This window comes from Chiloscyllium plagiosum, unplaced genomic scaffold (genome assembly GCF_037043375.1).
Source record: "Chiloscyllium plagiosum isolate Xiang-an unplaced genomic scaffold, Cpla_swu_hap1 HiC_scaffold_27, whole genome shotgun sequence".
NCBI classification, from domain to species: Eukaryota; Metazoa; Chordata; class Chondrichthyes; order Orectolobiformes; family Hemiscylliidae; genus Chiloscyllium; species Chiloscyllium plagiosum.
In genome coordinates, this window is record NW_028270165.1 from 62,189,709 (window position 1) to 62,198,726 (window position 9,018).

Genomic DNA, 9,018 nt, shown 5'->3' on the forward strand with positions numbered 1-9,018 from the left:
CAGATGCTGGAGATCAGAGTTGAAAAGTAGATTAGATTAGATTACTTAGTGTGGAAACAGGCCCTTCGGCCCAACAAGTCCACACCGCCCCGCCGAAGCGCAACCCACCAATACCCCTACATTTACCCCTTACCTAACACTACGGACAATTTAGCATGGCCAATTCACCTGACCTGCACATCTTTGGACTGTGGGAGGAAACCGGAGCACCCGGAGGAAACCCACGCAGACACGGGGAGAACGTGCAAACTCCACACAGTCAGTCGCCTGAGGCGGGTATTGAACCCGGGTCTCTGGCGCTGTGAGGCAGCAGTGCTAACCACTGTGCCACCGTGCCACCCACAAAGTGTGGGCTGGTAAAGCACAGCAAGTCAAGCAGTATCCGAGGAGCAACACAGCTGACGTTTTGGGCATGAGCTCTTCATCAGAATGATGTGTGGATGTACAAAGGGACCGCAGCATGCTTCTACACCAGTCAATGCCAGTTGTCAGACAGGTGCAGCAAGCAATCAGCAAGGCAAGTGGTATGTTAGCAAGAGAAATTGAGTTCAGAAATCCGAATGTCTTCCTGCAGTTAGGGAGTCATTGAATATATTCAAGGCTGAGTTCAATGATTTTGAACAGCAAAGAAGTGTATGTTTATGGGGAAAGGCAAGAAAATGGTTGAAAGACCAGTACAGAACAGTTAGTCATACAGCTTAGAAACAGACCCTTCAGTTCAACTTGTTCATGCTAATTATATTCACAAACTAAACTAGTCACACCTGCCTGTGTTTCGCCCAAATCCCTCCAACTTTTCGTATTCATGTACTTATCCAAATGTCTTTTAAACATTGTTACAGTACCTGCATCCACCACTTCATCTGGACATTCATTCCACATACAAATCACTCTCTGTGGGGAAAGAAAAGGTGCCCCACATGTCTTTTTAAAATGTTTCTCCTCTCACCTTCATTATTTGCTCGTGAATCTTGAAAACCCCCACCCGACAGAAAGGACACCTGCCGTTCACCTCATCTACTCCCCCTTATGATTTTAATAAACCTCTATAAGGTTAACTCTCAACCTACTGTGCTCCAGCGGAAAATGTCCCAGCCTATTCACTTAGATGTTGGTGGATCCATATCCAGTTATGATTTGTTGAATGCTGGTGCAAGCTTGTAAGACTGAATGGCTTACTCCTGCTCCCAATTTTCTCGCACTGTGTCCAGGATAGCAAGAGACCATAAGACATGGGAATTGAAATTAGGCCATTCAGCCCATCTGGTCTGCTCAATCATTCAAACACGCCTGATAAGTTTCTCAACCCTATTCTCCCGCTTTCTCCCTATAACACTCGATCCCTTTGATACTCAAGAACCTATCTATCTCAGTCTTGAATATCCTAAGTGACCTCACCTCCACAGCCTTCTGTGGCATGAATTCCATAGATTCACCATTCTCCGGCTGAAGACGTTTCTCCTTATCTCTGTTCTGAAAGGTTTTCCCTTCACTTTAAGGCTGGGCCCTCAGATCCTAATCTCTCCAACCAATGGAAACATCTTCCCAACGTCCATTCTGTCCAGGCCATTAAGTATTCTGTATGTTTCAATAAGATACCCCCGAGTATGGGCCAGTTAATCAGCATGAAACAGACCTTTCAGGATGAGGTACAGCAGGGATTAGGATAGGCAAAGTGAGAGTGGAGGGAGAGTGTGTGGGATGGAGATTTTCAGTTACTTGGTAATAAATGAGGAAAGAGAGTTCGCTACGAATTAGAATTGATCGGATGGGCCAATAGGCTAAGGAGTAGCAGAGGGACTTTAATTCAGAGAAATGTGATGTTTTGCATTTTGCCATAAGGGGAAAAGACATGCAAAAGCAATAAAATGTCGAGCCACAGGGAAAAAAAACTTGTGGCTCCAACCTTTTTTTCTCCTATTGGCATTTGGAACTCAAAATCTGTCAAGGAACACGAGCATTCCCATTGAGCATTCTATGTATGTTTGCCGGTGTCAGCAACGCAGTGCGCATGTCTGCCGTGTCAGCAAAACACTGGGCATGCTCATCGCTGTCCGCAAAAAAGGCGCGAGACCTTCTTTTGACGAACCAATAGAGAACCCTGGAGGACCGGAAGGAGATTGGCCCTCCTGCCAATCAGAGCCACCCCATTGTCTGAATGCGGAGGTTTCAGCATGAGCTTCTGAAGCTGCTGCTCTCTCTCTGAATGAAGATTGTGCTTCACCCAGACTGCAAATTCCTTCCTCTGTCTAAGATCTGTGAGTACGGCTGTCTATTTTCTCGCCCCCTGTTCCATTTCTTTTTAATTCTGGAGTTCAATTGTTGACTTGCAGAAACTGAGAGGAAAGGGAGTGAATTCTGGAGGGGACAGACTCTGGAAACGTTGGTCCAGGTCTGTGACGCAATGAGCAAAATAGACAGACAGGTGGCTGGAAGAAGAACACAGCAAGCCAGATAGCATCAGGAGAAGGAGAAGTGGACGTTTCAGTTTCTTCATGACGGGGGTGGGGCTGGGGGTAGAGGTGCAGATAAAGGGTGTGCTGGGGGCAGGGTGGTGAAGTGGGGATAGGTGAAGATAGGTGAAGACAGGTAGAGGGTACGTCCTGGTTGGTCAATGGGAGGAATGAATCTGGGAGGGAGGGAGGAATGGAATCAAGGGATGGGAAGGGAAGGGCAGGGCGATTTTGTTTTGAAATTGGAGCACTCAATGTTGAGTTCTCCGGGCTGTAGGCTGTCCAGGTGGAAGATGAGATGTTGTTCCTCAATTTGCGGTTTGGTTTGTTGTGGCAATGGAAAGTCTATGATGGTCATGTCAGAAAGGGAGTGGAAAGGGGAATTAAAATGGATGATGACTGGGAGGTCTGGTTGGCCTCTGTGGACTCAGCTGCGATGTTCAGCGAACCATTCCCTAAGTTTACGCTCTGTCTCCCTGATGTAGAGAAGACCACAATTTGCAAACAGGTGGCAAATGCAGTACCACAATGTGAAGTTATAGCTTTTGATGTGACGAAAAAGCAGAATGGAGGTGTATTGTTTAAATGGTGATATAATGGGATGTGCAGATGCTGGAGATCAGAGTCAAAAGTGTGGTACTGGAATAGCACAGCAGGTTAGACAGCATCCAAGAAGTAGGAGAGTCGATGTTTCGGGCACGAGCCCTTCATCAGGACTGATGTGTGGATGTACAAAGAGGCCTTAGCGTCCTTTGGAACCAGTCAATACCAGTTGTCAGATGGGTGCAGCAAGCAATCAGCAAGGCAAGTGGTATCTTAGCAAGAGAAATTGAGTTCAGAAGTGGGGATGTCTTCTTGCAGTTATGGGGACATTGAATATATTCAAGGCTGACTTCATCTAATGTTTGAACAACAAAGAAGTGGATGTTTATGGGAAAAGGCAAGAAAATGGTTTTAAGACCGGTACAGAACAGTTACAGAGTCATACAGCACAGAAACAGACCCTACAGTCGGACTAGTCCATGCTGACTATATTCACACAAACTAGTCCCACCTGCCAGTGTTTGGCCCATAACCCTCCAAATCTTTCCAATATATGTACTTACCCAAATGTCTTTTAAATGTTGTTACTGTACCTGTATCCACCACTTCCTCTGGATCTTCATTCCACACACAAACCATTCTGTGTAAACAAAAAAAAGTGCCCCTCATGCCTTTTTAAAATCTTTCTCCCCTCACCTTCAAATTTGCCGTGTAATCTTGAAACCCCACCCTCGGGAAAGGATACCCAGCAGTCATCTCATCTATGCCAATCATGATTTTATAAACCTCTGTAAGATCACCTCTCAAACTATGCTCCAATGAAAACTTCCCAGCCTATTCATCTAGATGTTAGTAGATTCATGTCGAGTTAGCATCTGTTGAATGCTGGTGCAGGCTTCAAAGGCCCAATGGCTGACTCTTGCTCCCAATTCTCACAGTCTGTGTCCAGGACGGCAAGAGACCATAAGACATAGGAGCACATTTAGGTCATTCAGCCCATCGGGTCTGCTCTGCCATTCAATCATGGCTGATAGGTTTCTCAGCTCCATTCTCCTACTTTGTCTCCATAATCCTCGATCTCCTTGATACTCTAGAACCTATCTATCTCAGTCTTCAATATCCTCAATGACCTGTCCACCACAGCCTTCTGTGGCAGTGAATTCCATAGATTCACGACTGTCTGACTGAAGAAGTTTCTTCTTATCTCCATTCTTAAAGGTCTTCCCTTTACTCTGAGGCTGTGCCCACTGGTTGGAGAGACTAGAACCAATGGAAACGTCGTCCACTCTGTCCAAGCTGGTCAGGATTTTGAATGTTTCAATTGGAACCCCCCTGAGTGTGGCCCTGTTAATCAGCATGAACCACACCCTTCAGGGATGAGGTTCAACAAAGTGAGAATGGAGGGAGTGTGTGTGGGATAGAGATTTTCAGCTTCAAAGGAATAAGAGAGGAAAGAGAGTTCATTATAAATTAGATTTGATCAGATGGGCTGATGGGCCAAGGAGTGGCAGATGGTGTTTAATTTAATGAAGTGTGTGGTTTGCATTTTGGTCAAGCGATCCAGGCAGGACTGACACAGTTAAGGGGAGTGTTGCAGAACAAAGAGACCTCCAGTGCGGGTTCATAGTTCCTTGAAAGTGGAGTCTCAGGTAGACAGGACAGTGAAGAAGGAATTTGGTATGTTTTCCTTTATTGGCTAGAGCATTGAGTATAGGAGTTGGGAGGTCATGTTGTGACTGTACAGGACATTGGTTAGGCCACATTTGGAAGACTGCGTTCATTTCTGGTTTCCCTGTTATAGGAAAGATATTGTGAAACTTTGAATAGGATCGGAAAAGATTTACAAGGCTGTTGCCAGAGTTGGAGGGTTTGAGATACAAGAAGAAGCTGAATAGGCTGGGGATATTTTCCCTGGAGCATCGGAGGCTGAGGGGTGACCTTATAGACGTTCATAAGGGGCATGGATAGGGTGAATACCCAAGGTCTTTTGCCCAGGGTAGGGGAGTCCAAAACTAGAAGGCAGAAGTTTGAGGTGAGAGGGGAATTTTAAAAGGCATCTAGATGGGTACATGAATATGAAGGGTTTAGAGGGATATGGACCACATGCAGGCAAATTGGACAAGATTAATTTAGGATATCTGTTTGGCACAGACGAGTTGAATCGAAGGGTCTGTTTCCGTGCTATATGACTTTAATCGTCGGCGGTGAAAGCAAAAAGGTCGTTGTGAAGACTGGACTTTCAGAGCAGCTTTCAAGGATGTTTTGCTCTGACTGGGAACAGAAGAATTTGACTGAAGTGTGTCGGTGTTAATGCCTTGATGTCTCATTTTGTTCCCACCTTTCTGGGGATGTTAACCATTTCATGTCTGGTTGTTCATCAAGAAGCTGAATTGCAGGTTCACCCTGAATTGACAAACGTTTGTTTTGCTTTCCAAAATCAGACTTGTTCACTGTCAGCAGGAGCCCAATGTTGTGAAAGATATTAACTTTCAGGTGGAGTTACCCAAAATTCAGAGAGGTGTCAGTCTTGATGTTTTCGCTTTTCTGCCCCTGTAAGATCCTGAATCAGCACCTTCAGGAGGATTAGTTAGAGCAGAGGGAGAGAGAGAGAGTGGGATGGTGTTTTCCTTTTTGTGGAATAACAAAAGAAAAGAATATTCTGCAGAAAGTAGAATTGCTTGTTCTGAATTTCTACCCTGCAATGGTAATAATGACTTTTGTAATCTCTTTTTGCAGAGTATTTGAAGATCTGAAGACAGAAGTTTCAAAGTCAACAGAGAAGGCCGCCTGCCCAAAACATTGACTCTCTTGCTCCTTGGATGCTGCCTGACTTGCTGTGCTTTTCCAGTGCCGCACTTTTCAACACTGACTCTCCAGCGTCAACAGTCCTCACTTTGACGTCAATGTCTGAAAGTCACTCAATCCATCGGGACCGCAACAATTTTCAACTATAATTCTGTGAGAAGGAGCAAAGCTTTTTGGTTCCTGTTTCGATACATTTTCAGCGTCAGTGGGACTGGATGAGAAATCCTATTGGTGCAGCGCACTGAATGTGGATCATGTAACACTGATACGGTCTGGAAAAGGAATTCACGGCAGAGAGGGACTGTACACGCGTTTGTGTGCAGCGCAAACTTCGGCCTTGGAGAAACCGGAGGAATCCTGCTCTTTGGAGAAACCATGGAAGTGTGGCAACCGTGGAAAAGGCTTTCATGTCCCATCTGTCCTGGAGTCTCATTGGCGCAGCCACACTGGGGAGAGGCCGTTCTCCTGCCCTGTCAGCGGGAAAGTTTTCAGCGATTCCTCCACCCTGCTGAAGCACTGGTGGGCCCACACAGGACAGCTGAAAGGCCTCTCCCTCGTGTAGACCCACCAGTGCTTCAGCAGGGTGGAGGAATTGCTGAAGGCCTTTCCGCAGTCGGGGCAGCTGAAAGGCCTCTTCCCCCAAGTCCAGGAAGGCCTTCAGCAATTCCTCCTCCCTGCTGAAGCACCGGCGGGTCCACATTGGGAAGAGGCCCTTCAGCTGCCTGAGTGCTGGAAGGCCTTCAACAATTCCTCCAACCAACTGAAGCACCAGCAGTTGCACACAGGGAGAGGCCTTTCAGTTGCCCTGAATGTGGGAAGGCCTTCAGCAATTCTTCCAACCTGCTGAGGCATCGGCAGGTCCACACTGGGGAGGGTCCATTCTCTTGCCCCGAGTGCGGGAAGGCCTTCAGCAATTCCTCTGCCCTGTTGAAGCACCAGTGGGTCCACACTGGGGAGAGGCTGTTCTTGTGCCCCGAGTGTGGGAACGCGTTCAGCAATTACTCCACCCTGCTGAAGTACCAGCAGATTCACACTGGGGAGAGGCCAATCACCCACTCTGTGCGGGAAGGGCTTCACCCACACCTCCCACCGACAGAGCCACCAGCGAGTTCATGTGCCATCGCAAGGGTAGTGAAGGAACAATGGCCGAGTGCCATTATTAACTGGACCAATAGTAAAAGAAGTGAGGTGGCGGGGGGGAGCGGAGGGGAGTGTGCGCGCTTTGACCTCGAGCTGTTTAAAAAGTAGCTACTTTTTCTACACCTTTTTGCTGGGGAGATCTGAAGCTGTAACAAAGTTGAGTCACAATAAAGGTTATCTGAACTTACGGCCGGGCTCAGACTCTCAATGAAAGCTTTGAGCTCCAAGAGTTTTTGTTTTAAAGCTGCTCATTTCTTTCCAATGTCGTGTATCAGGTGGAGCAGTGAATGAGTAGCTGGTATCATTAGAAATTGTTAATTTTTCAGGAGCGCAGAGTGCATCGTTTCATCGGCATTGTAAAATTTACTGGCAGCACCAAGGTGTGGGCTGCGTTCACTAGAAATGATATGGAGGAGCCAGTGTTCGACTGGGAAGGACAAAGTTAAAAATCACACAACACCAGGTTATAATCCAACAGGTTTATGTGGAAGCACTAACTTTTGGAGCAGTGCTCCTTCATTGGGTAGCTGTGAAGCAGGATCAAAAGGCACAGATTTTGTAGTCAAAGTTCAGTGTCATGCAACTGATAGGATATATTGAACAAACCTAGATTGCTGTTAGTCATTCACCTTTTAGAATGGGTTGCAGGTTTCAGTTCATTAATATGTAAATCCCAGAACATCCTTTCTGTCACGTTCTTAAGATGACTTAAGATTTCATTAAAAAAAAAGTGACAGCTCAGAAAATGCGTGAACGGTGTGGGATTTGAGTCTGTCAGTATCCCAATCTTGAATTAGACTGGTTCTATTTCCAAAGTAGGAACCTTATAAAATATTACATAGATTGGCTGCCTGCAGACTGTGCACATTTTGAGCAAAATTGAAAGTATCTGCAAATGTAATTCTGCCAATACAAATTCACCCCTTAGAGTTATATGTGTGTGTGTGCGTGCATGAGAGAGTGTGATTGTGTGCATGAGAGTTTGTGCGTGAGAGTGTGTGTAAGAGTGTTTGCATGCTTGGTAAATTGTGAGTGTGATGGAATATAAGCCTGTGAGAGTGTTGGGGGTTGTATGTGTGTGTGTATGAGAGAGGTGTGAATAAAAGCGAGGGGTTGCGTTTTGCTAAAACAAGGAAGTGCAAGACTTGTACAATTAATGGTAGGACCTTGGGTTGTATTGCAAAACAGTGAGAAGTTCAGGTACATAGTTCTTTGAAAGTTGAATCACTGGTAGACATGGTGGTTAAGAAGTCATTTAGCACCATTGCCTTCACTGTTCACACCATTGAGGATAGGAGATGGGACATCATGTTGAGGTTGTGCAGGATGTTGGTGAGGACACTTTCCAGGTACGGAGTGCATTTCTGGTGGCCCTGTAACAGGAAGAATTCTATTAAGAGGGTTCGGTAAAGATCTACCAGGATGTTCCCAGGACTGGAGGGTTTGAGCTATAAGCAGAGGCTGGGACTTTTTTCATTGGAGCACAGGAGGATGACCTTATTGAGATTTATAAAATCATGAGTGGAGGTAAGGTGAACAGCAAAGGGGAGCTCAAAACTCGGGGCATTTTTTTCAAGATGAGAGGAGAGAGATTTAAAAGGAACCTGAGGGGCAACGTTTTGATAGAGGGTGGTTTGCATGTGGAATGAACTTGCTGAGGATGTGGTAGATGTAGGGGCAGTTACAACGTTTAAATGATATTTGGATGGGTACATGAATAGAAAGGATTAAGAGGGATACTGCGGATGCTGGAATCTGAAATCAAAAGAGAAAATGCTGGAAAATCTCAGCAGGTCTGGCAGCATCTGTAAGGAGAGAAAAGAGCTGACGTTTCGAGTCTCACTGACCCTTTGTCAAAGGTTTAAGAGGGATATGGGCCAATTGCAGGCAAGTGGGACTAGTTTAGTATGGGAATCCTGGTCGGCATGGATGAGTTGGACGAAGGGTCTGTTTTTGTGCTATATGTCTCTGAACCAAAGAAGTGATCTTATTGAAACCAATAGAATTCTGAAAGGGGCTTGACAGGATAGATGCAGATAAAATGCTCCATTGTGGAGGGAGTCATAGAATCCCGACA